Source organism: Antechinus flavipes, chromosome 5 (genome assembly GCF_016432865.1).
Source record: "Antechinus flavipes isolate AdamAnt ecotype Samford, QLD, Australia chromosome 5, AdamAnt_v2, whole genome shotgun sequence".
NCBI lineage: Eukaryota > Metazoa > Chordata > Mammalia > Dasyuromorphia > Dasyuridae > Antechinus > Antechinus flavipes.
The window spans coordinates 299,957,854-299,968,609 of record NC_067402.1 but is presented as its reverse complement, the minus strand read 5'-3'; the positions used below and the strand labels follow the sequence as shown (position 1 = coordinate 299,968,609).

The window sequence follows — 10,756 nt, the reverse complement described above, 5'->3', positions numbered from 1 at the left end:
ACACAACCTGTCACAGATCCTCACCAGTCTATGACCCGCAAAAGGAGAGTGAGTTCACTTACGGGAAGGCCAGTTGATATCTAAGGAGAATCAGATGACTTGGTTCCCATCTTTCATATTCTCCGAATTACCATCATACTTGACTGCAAACAACATAGGACTTTCAAAGAAATGTAGACACACCATTTGAACTGACGGGACAACCTCTCAGGTTTCCAAAAATTAGGGCCGCCCGCCAAAAAGTAGGGTTGTCCGATTCCAGATCTTCTAAGAAAAACAGGCTTAAATATTTAATCTGTCAAGAGTGTCTAATAGAAGATGTCGGCTGAGTCTGTCCGCCTTAATGGTCATCGGTGCTCAACATGAGACTTGACATGCCTAGATTTCTCTTCTATTTAGTATCTTGCCTTTCATGCTCCTCAGGATGAATCTGCTGTCTTTGTGTTTTCTTGGTGAATCTCTACACTGGTAAATACATGAGATCAAGTCTTCTGTCATTACAAGAAACTTAACTCCCATTTCCATAGAATCTGCTCCTATTTTCTGCCTGAATGCTATCCAGTTTTCTGAACAATTTTTGTCAAATGAGTCCTTCCCTGAGTAACTGGAAACTTTGAATTCATTAAAGCAAGTGTTGTATTTTCTTCTGTATGATCTGTTCCTAGTCCATTTTGCCAAGTGACTGACATCAGCCTCAGGTTCCTATCTTCTCTCCACTGAGCTACCTAGCTACTTCTGTCACGTTCTCCCATGCATATGGCAATGCCCATTTTGTTTAGTGTATGTTCAATTCAGCACAAAAGCAAATACAACTTCAATGTAGATAAAAAGAAAGAAAATCCACTTTTTAAGAAGCTACTTATTTGATGATTAAACACTATCTACTAAAACCTGTGGCAAGATGCACCTGCGGGGGACTCGTGAGCTATAACGCTGGAAAGACAATCTCCCTTTCAGAATCCCAGGATTACTCCTGGATCTGTGAGGGGATTTAGTAGCCACATTCTGGTTATGCAACATGAATCTGTCAGTGTGAGTGGGAAATAGAAATCACCTCAGAACATTTGGCTGCTCTGATTTTTTTTTTTCTGTCTTCCTTTCTGTCAAGGTTCCCTCTGTCTGATCACCATTCTTCCACCCTAAACACGGACGGGATGATTCCACTTCATGTATTTCTAGGGACTCTTTTCCTTTGTCAGACAGGAATTGGAGTTCTGGGGAACTCCATTCTCCTGTCTTTTTTCATCTTCACTCACCATAAGCTGAGGGTCACAAACCAAATCATCAGCCAGCTCACTTTAGCCAACTTCCTTTCTGTGCTCTCCAGGGGATCCCAATGACAATATCTGCATTTGGGGTGACAGACTTCCTGGACGACACCTGGTGCAAAATTGATTTTTATCTTGAGAGAGTCGGCCGGTTGTTCTCTGAGCACTTGCCTGCTGAGCGGGGCGTTGTCTCTCGCGCTGGCTTCGGTTGTCATCAGTCCAACACCTCCCCGGAATGAGCTCAAAGCCAGAGCTCCCAAGTACATCATCCCTTCCTGCCTCTTCTGCTGGGTCTTTAACCTTTCTCAGAAGCTGGCGTTATCGTAGGCATAAGAGGCCCACAGAGAAGGAACACCAGCTTTGGGCGAGCATCTGATCTCATTTTCTGTACCTGGAAAGACCCGGCCAGGAATTTATACTGTTAACTACCTTCCGAGACGTGTTCTGTGTGGGCTGATGATATGCATAAGCAGCTACAAGTTAATTCTCTTGAGAAAACACTACCAGCAAGTCCAGCACTTGTACCGGACCAGCTGCTACCCCAGAGCCTCTCCGGAGATCCGGGTGACCGGTCCGTCCTGCTGCTGGTGTTCGTTTTTGTCTCCTTTTACTTAATCAACTGCATCTTTGCCATGTACCACAACTTTTCTCTATATTCCAGCAGGTGGCTGGTGAATGGGTCTGCATTTTGTGTGCTATGTTTCCCAACAATCAGCCCCTTCCTTCTGATCTCCAGAGACGGCCAAATAGCCAGAGCCTGCTGTGCTCCCATAGACAAGCACAAGCATGAGCCTCCTGCTTAACATTGAGGCTTGTGAGGGCCCTCCCCTCCTAAGGTTCATACAAGGAAGGACCCTTCCTTGGTGACATCCAGGGAAGGAAGCATCTGATTGACCCCAATTCTTCACTGACCCCATACAGGAACACCCAAATCGACTAGGATCTGGCTGGTGAACACTGACCCACACCTTTTGTGGTTAGGTGATAAAGGGGAACTAGGACTCCAAGGGGGCCTGGGATCCTGGTCCATCTAGTTTTCAGCACTGAATTTCAGTGGTCACCTCCCTCTGGCATCCTCCCTACTACAACTTCCTTACGCTCACAGTTAGTATTAGAACAGACTTGCTCTTTGCACATAGCATCGCAGCATGATAAGAACTGGGTCCAGTAGCTTTGGATTATCTGAGGTCCCCCAGCATGATGACCTCATGGCCTCTCTTTGCATTTCTTACTGCTTGTCTACTTCAAACCTCTTAGTATTTCTAAGAAAACCCCAAATGGGGCCACAGAGAGTCGGACATGACTGAAAAATTATCAAACTGTGCATACCCTTTGATCCAGCAGTGTTTCTATTGGGCTTATATCCCAAAGAAATACTAAAGAAGGGAAAGGGACCTGTATGTGCCAAAATGTTTGTAGTGGCTAGAAACTGAAAAATGAATGGATGCTCATCAATTGGAGAATGGCTGGGTAAATTGTGGTATATGAATGTTATGGAATATTATTGTTCTGTAAGAAATGACCAGCAGGATGAATACAGAGAGGACTGGCAAGACTTACATGAACTGATGCTAAGTGAAATGAGCAGAACCAGGAGATCATTATACACTTCGACAACGATATTGTATGAGGACATATTTTGATGGAAGTGGATTTCTTTGACAAAGAGACCTGAGTTTCAATTGATAAATGACGGACAAAAGCAGCTACACCCAAAGAAAGAACACTGGGAAACGAATGTGAACTATCTGCATTTTTGCTTTTCTTCCCGGGTTATTTATACCTTCTGAATCCAATTCTCCCTATGCAACAAGAGAACTGTGCGGTTCTGCAAACATATATTGTATCTAGGATATACTGCAACATATCCAACATATAAAGGACTGCTTGCCATCTAGGGGAGGGGGTGGGGGGAGGGAGGGAAAAAAAAATCGGAACAGAAACTAGTGTCAATATAAAGTAATTATTAAATAAAAATTTTAAAAAAATAGAATTAGAAATTGTGAATGTAACTGACAGGCCTCAGTCATGGGATCTATTCTAATAGGGAAACCTGATGAGAGTTGACAGATGAGAATTTAATTAGGGGGATTCAGAACTGCTTGAATGACTGGACTGAAAAAATAATCATTACTGAATCCATGGAGCACCTCCAGAGAGCTAGCCTCTGACATAAATTGTTGAACATTTTAATCCATTACTTGGTTTGAGCTATAAGTGCCATTTGTAAAAAATTTATAGTTAACATATATCTGAGAAATCAATAGGCTAAAACAATGGATTATTTTTAATGTAATTATATCTCAAAGGGAAATTACACAAATACAGACACACATGTATATGTCTCTATATGTTTATATGTATATGTATAAATATACATACATAGATTTGGGTTCAAAAATGCAGGTTCATAAAAGTAAACCAATGAGACAATAGAATCTATATAAAAATCTAACTTTTAAAAGATTGTTTAATATTATTCTATAGTGTGACATGACAGCAAAAAAGACTGTTTCCATCTTGATTTTCCACTTTATTTACCACTAGGATACCATGGTCTAAGAACCTCTTCTCACAAAATCAAATTAGCCCTCTAATTCACACTTCCTCATTACCTTATGCTACCCTTCTAATGAGAGGGCAGCAGAGTGAAGAATCCCTTCTGAATCTTCCTTGAAAGAAGGCACCCAAGACACCCATATTTTTATTTCCTGTACCGTTACACTGATTTGGACCTCACCATCATGCTCCTCCCATACCCCTACCTCAACTTTTCAATTTCCTTTTTGTGTTGTCTTCCCTCATCAGATTCTAAGTTTCTTGAGAGTTGAAATGGCCTTTCTGTTTGGGGCATTTGTACCCCCTAATGCTTAGTACAGTGTCTGGTACATATCAGGCATTTAAAGTTTGTTGAGGAATTGAGTGTCCCTCATTGGCAAAATGAAGAAATTGGATTATCTGGACTTTGAGGGGTTTTCCAAGTCTGCATGATCTTAAGGTTAAACTGCATTAAGAATACTTTCATAGTTTATTTGCATTGTGATGAAAAAGCAGTCAATTGCCATGGGAATATTTTATGGAATTTTCTAAATAATAAACAAAATTACTTTGGAAAAACACAAAAATAAAACACCAAAGGAAACGATGGAACAAGGTAAATATGAAGGGGAAATGGCACATGCAGACCTCCAAATCCTATCATAAAGCAGTAGTGTTCATTTTTTGTTAAAAACTAAACAAAACAGATCAATGGAATAAACTAGAAAATAAAGCATTAGATAGAGTGGGTCCTAATAGGTAAGGGTTTGATAAAGTGGAAAACATAAAATTAAGTGAGCAAAAAAAATACACAAAAACAACAACAAAAACAATTTTGTGGAGAAAATTGGAAAATAATCTGACAGAAATGAGTTTAGGCCAACACTATAATGCGTTCTAAATGGACATGTGATCTTAATATGAATGATCAGAAAAATATAGATGAGAAGCAGATCATATGACTTCATAAGTATGGTTAGGAAAAGTATATTTAATCAAAAGAAGAGATGGGGTAATGAGAAAGGATGAAAGGAGTGTGGATTACATGAAATTGGAAAGCATCTGCACAGACAAAATGAATGTATCTGGGACTTAAAAAACTGGTCAAATGGGGAAAATCTTAATATTAAATTTTCTAATAAGATTTTGTGTCAAAAAATATAAAATATATATATATTTATAATTTACACATATGCATGTATATGTGTGTATAAAACAGACATTCCCTAAGAGATAAACGGTCAAAACTAACAGGTTTTAAAAAACATTCCTAATCACTAAGAAGAGAAATGGATATCAAAAGAACCCTGAGGTTCCGTGTCACATCCTGCAAGCTGGCAAAGAGGACAAAACCATGTGGGAGTTCTCGGGCTTGTTCAGATTACAGAATGACAGGTGCACTGATACATTGCTGCTGGAATGGAAGAACGGCAAGATCATTTTGAAAAGCAACATGGAATTGTGCAAATGAACTAACGAAACGGTTCCTGTCTTTTGAACCAAAAACTCACTTCCTAGACTTAAAGCCAACTGTGGATAAGAGGATGAGGGAAGTGCCTTCAAAACGAATCCCCCGCCCCAATTCAAGCAGCTTTACAATGCTTAATACACTCAACTGAAACAGGAACCCCTTTTACCAGCATTCCCAAGGGGGTACAGAGATGCTCAACTCAAAAAGCTCCCGAGGAGACCGAGCAGAGCCCACCTGACCTGCAGCTGGGGTGTGTCTCCTAAGAACACTCACAGCCTGACCCTCCCTGCCCCCCAACTTCTCCTGAAGGCCAGCAGCCAGGGCAGACATGGAAGTCTAAAATTTAAGGTTTCTATCTCCCCCCAACACTTTCTCACTGCTCGGGGAAATGCTTGGGATGACATGCAAGATGAGGACAAGGGTCAATATGAGTGACATAGAAGCCCCCCCACCTCCCAAGTCTGGTCTTGCGGACACTGAATGGGGGCCCTTTCCAAGCAGCGCTCCTCACCAACACCACAGGCCAGGTCTTCCAGGATCCCTCAGAAAGCAAATGCACCAGGCTCAGAGCAGGAGGAGGAACCATTAGTGACCTGGGGGTGGAGGCAGGCTCTCTGTCGGGGGAATATGATTTCTTGCCCAAGAAAAAAAAAAGCAACACAAAGTCCCTGTAGGGGAGAGGAGGCTGGTGAAAGAGATGGTGCAGATGGGGGGAAACTGGTAGAGAGGCTGAAGATAGGAGAATGGATGGATTTTTTTTTTTTGCCTGAAAAGAAAAAAAAAAAAAAAAAAAAAGCAAAAGTCCAAAAAGCCTGAGAGGAGTAACAGTAAGAGTCCCAAGAGGCTCCTGAACAAATCCTGATGAGGTCTGCCCCAGAGGAGGCAGAAGGAAGTGTCCAGATGGAGGCCTGGAGGCTGCCAGGGCCAAGGACACAATTAGGGGGCAGGACCCACATACGGGTACAAGTCTCACATGATCGTGCCAAGGCTTTTACCAAAAAAAAAAAAAAAAAAACTCCCTTACTTTATATCAGAGAATCCACACTGCAGAATGGTTATGAATATAATACATGTGAAAAGATTTTTAAACATAAGAGAACTCTTATTGGACATCAGGAAATACACATTAGAAAAAAACCTTATGAAAGTAACCAATGTGAAAAGGCTTTTACAGAAAATGGTAGGTCTGAATGGACAAAAGAGTATCTAGAAAGGATAGAAACCTTATAAATGTAAAGAATGGAGAAAGACTTTTAGACATAGAGTAACTCTTACTGTACATCAGTAAATTTACTCAGGAGGAAAACCTTATGAATATAACCCATGTGCAAAGGCTTTTTGAAATCAGGGGATTCTTACTGTACATCAAAGGCTTTCACAAAAAAGATTCTCTAACTTTACATCATAGAATCCACACTGGAGAGAAACCTTGTGAATATGTTCAATGTGGAAAGATTTTTAGACATAAGGGAACTCTTGTTGGACATCATGGAATTCACACTAGTGAAAAATGATTGTAACCAATGTGGAAAGACTCTTACAAAAAGAAGTCTCTTTCTTACTGGACAGCAGAGGCTCCACACTGGACAGAAAGGTTCTGACTCAGAGCTGGGACCAGGTGACTGAGAGCCCATCTAAACCTCTCCTCCCCAAACCCAATCTTACCGATGGGAACACTAGGCCCAAGATCCGACCCTCCTGACTCCCAAACCCAGCTCTTTCCCCACCAGGCCACACGGCACTCATGTCATTCCCACCTCAAACTCATGAAGCCCCCGAGACACCACCAGCGGCACACTTATCAAACTAGTCAGTGGAGGAGGAATGGGAAGATAGTAAGAATTAAACTCTAAAAATACAAAAAGTACCAGGAGGCCGCTGCTGCGGGGAGACGGGCGGAGGCCGGCGGCCCGCAGCCTTGCCCCGCCTCCCCCCCCCCAGGAGGCCGCTGCTGCGGGGAGACGGGTGGAGGCCGGCGGCCCGCAGCCTTGCCCCGCCTCCCCCCCCCCAGGAGGCCGCTGCTGCGGGGAGACGGGCGGATTCCTCCTCTTCAAAGGGGTTGGTTGTTGTTGTTGTTGTTGTTGTTGTTGTTGTTGTTGTTGTTGTTGTTGTTGTTGTTGTTGTTGTTGTTGTTGTTGTTGTTGTTGTTGTTGTTGTTGTTGTTGTTGTTGTTGTTGTTGTTGTTGTTGTTGTTGTGTTGTTGTTGTTGTTGTTGTTGTTGTTGTTGTTGTTGTTGTTGTTGTTGTTGTTGTTGACGACAGACTTTCTGGACGACACCTGGTGCAAAATTGATTTTTATCTTTAGAGAGTCAGCCGGGGTTGTTCTCTCTGGAGCACTTGCCTGCTGAGCGGCTTCCAGGCGGTTGTCATCAGTCCCAACACCTCCCCGTGGAATGAGTTCAAAGCCAGAGCTCCCAAGTACATCATCCCTTCCTGCCTCTTCTGCTGGGTCTTTAACCTTTTCTCAGAAGCTGGCGTTATCGTAGGCATAAGAGGCCCACAGAGAAGGAACACCAGCTTTGGGCGAGCATCTGATTTCATTTTCTGTACCTGGAAAGACCCGGCCAGGAATTTTATACTGTTAACTACCTTCCGAGACGTGTTCTGTGTGGGGCTGATGATATGCATAAGCAGCTACAAGTTAATTCTCTTGAGAAAACACTACCAGCAAGTCCAGCACTTGTACCGGACCAGCTGCTACCCCAGAGCCTCTCCGGAGATCCGGGTGACCGGGTCCGTCCTGCTGCTGGTGTTCGTTTTTGTCTCCTTTTACTTAATCAACTGCATCTTTGCCATGTACCACAACTTTTCTCTATATTCCAGCAGGTGGCTGGTGAATGGGTCTGCATTTTGTGTGCTATGTTTCCCAACAATCAGCCCCTTCCTTCTGATCTCCAGAGACGGCCAAATAGCCAGAGCCTGCTGTGCTCCCATAGACAAGCACAAGCATGAGCCTCCTGCTTAACATTGAGGCTTGTGAGGGCCCTCCCCTCCTAAGGTTCATACAAGGAAGGACCCTTCCTTGGTGACATCCAGGGAAGGAAGCATCTGATTGACCCCAATTCTTCACTGACCCCATACAGGAATCCCCAAATCGACTAGGATCTGGCTGGTGAACACGGACCCACACCTTTTGTGGTTAGGTGATAAAGGGGAACTAGGACTCCAAGGGGGCCTGGGATCCTGGTCCATCCAGGTTTCAGCACTGAATTTCAGTGGTCATCTCCATCTGGCATCCTCCCTACTACAACTTCCTTACACTCACAGTTAGTATTAGAACAGACTTGCTCTTTGCACATAGCATCGCAGCATGATAAGAACTGGGTCCAGTAGCTTTGGATTATCTGAGGTCCCCCAGCACGATGACCTCATGGCCTCTCCTTGCATTTCTTACTGCTTGTCTGCTTCAAACCGCTTAGTATTTCTAAGAAAACCCCAAATGGGGCCACAGAGAGTCGGACATGACTGAAAAATTATCAAACAACAACTATCACTGTGAAACTTGTAGTAAAGTTCTGCTCTAAGAGATTATTTCAAACATCTCAACATCTGCTATAGTCAGTTGTCTGTCTCTCTCTGTTTCTATGTCTCTCTTTCTTTTCTCTCTCTCTCTCTGGGTCTCTATTTCTCTGTCTCTCTGTCTGTCTCTCTGTTCCTCTCTGCTTCTCCGGATCTCCATTTATTTCTCTCTCTCTTTGTCACTTTCTTTCTTTTTCTCTGGCAGTCTATCTCTCCCCTTCCCCCCACCATAATCAGAGTGGACAATAATGTCACAGAATTAGAACATTGCAAAGGGCCTTACTAACCATAGACTCCATCCTATACAGGTAAAATTTCCTCTTACAACATACTTTGACAAGTAGTCACTTGATCTCTGCTTAAAGACATACAAGTAGAGAAAGAACCCAAACTCCTTTGAGACCCTCATCACACACACACACACACACACACCTATGTTCAAGAGAGGCATAAACAGATAGAAAGGGGCAAAAAATCCTAAAAGATTCAATAGAACTTGAGTTTACTTCCCTACAAGGAAATAATACATGTAATTCTTAAAAATCGTATCACTACTAGGATAGCCAGAGGGACTAGAAACAGATGTGATATGTGGGTATAGGGTAAATAGAATGAGAAAAGTTATTAGATAGGACCAACCTTTGGAAAAACTGAATTGGGATTGAAAGGAATATACTATTTTCTAAGCATCCCCCAGTACCTACACAAAAAATAGACCATATAATAGGGCATAAAATCCTCAAAATCCAAAGAAAAAAGGCAGAAAAATGCAATGTATTCTTTTTTGAATCAAAATCTAATAAAAGTTACATTCCACAAAGGGCAGTGGAAAGATAAGTTAAGAATTAATTGAAAAGTATATAATCTAAACGTTAAGATTGAGGGGATCAAAGGACAAATCCAAGATACAGTCAATAGTTTCATTAAAAGGCCATTTCATTCAGAAGGCCGCTGCCACAGCCTTGCCCCGCCTCCCCCCCCAGGAGGACGACGACAACAACAACAACAACAACAACAACAACAACCCCTCTTTTGAAGAGGAGGAATCCGCCCGTCTCCCACAGCAGCCACCTCCTGGGGGGGAGGCGGGGCAAGGCTGCGGCAGCCGGCCTCCGCCTTTCTGCCCCAGCAGCGGCCTCCTGGCCGGCTTAAACCACCCGAGCACACCCGCGGGCCTAAACTTAAAACAACCGCGCACACCCGCACGCCTAAACTTAAACCACCGGCGCACACCCGCACGTCTAAACTTAAACCACCCGCGCACAACCGCGTGGCCAAACTTAAACCACCCACGCACACGCGCGCACACCCGCTCGCCTAAACTTAAACAACCCGCGCACACCCGCGCGCCTAAACTTAAACCACTCACACACACCCGCGCACACCCGCGCACCCAAACTTAAACCACCCGCGCCCACCCGCGCGCCTAAACTTAAACCACCCCCGCACACCCGCGCACACCCGCGCGCCTAAACGTAAACCACCCGCACAAACCCGCGCGCCTAAACGTAAACCACCCGCGCACACCCGCGCACCTAAACTTAAAACTACCCGCATCCACCCACGCGCCTACACTTAAACCACCCGCGCCTACCCGCGCGCCCAAACTTAAACCACCCGCGCACACCCGCGCGCCTAAACTTAAACCACCCGTGCCCACCCGCACGCCCAAACTTAAACCACCCGCGCCCACCCGCTCGCCTAAACTTAAACCACCCGCGCACACCCGCGCGCCTAAACTTAAACCACCCGCGCCCACCCGCGCGCCTAAACTTAAACAACCCGCGCACACCCGCGCGCCTAAACTTAAACCACTCACACACACCCGCGCACACCCGCACATCTAAACTTAAACCACCCGCGCCCACCCGCGCGCCTAAACTTAAACCACCCCCGCACACCCGCGCACACCCGCGCGCCTAAACGTAAACCACCCGCACAAACCCGCGCGCCTAAACGT

The 10,756-nt window shown here is 44.4% G+C and overlaps 2 pseudogenes; both read left to right on the top strand.

The window, feature by feature from the left end:
* The first annotated feature begins 1,097 nt into the window (after positions 1-1,097).
* Positions 1,098-2,071, top strand: LOC127539096 (vomeronasal type-1 receptor 4-like; annotated as a pseudogene).
* Positions 2,072-4,412: 2,341 nt separating this feature from the next.
* On the top strand, positions 4,413-8,242 carry LOC127538797 (vomeronasal type-1 receptor 4-like; annotated as a pseudogene).
* Positions 8,243-10,756: the final 2,514 nt, after the last annotated feature.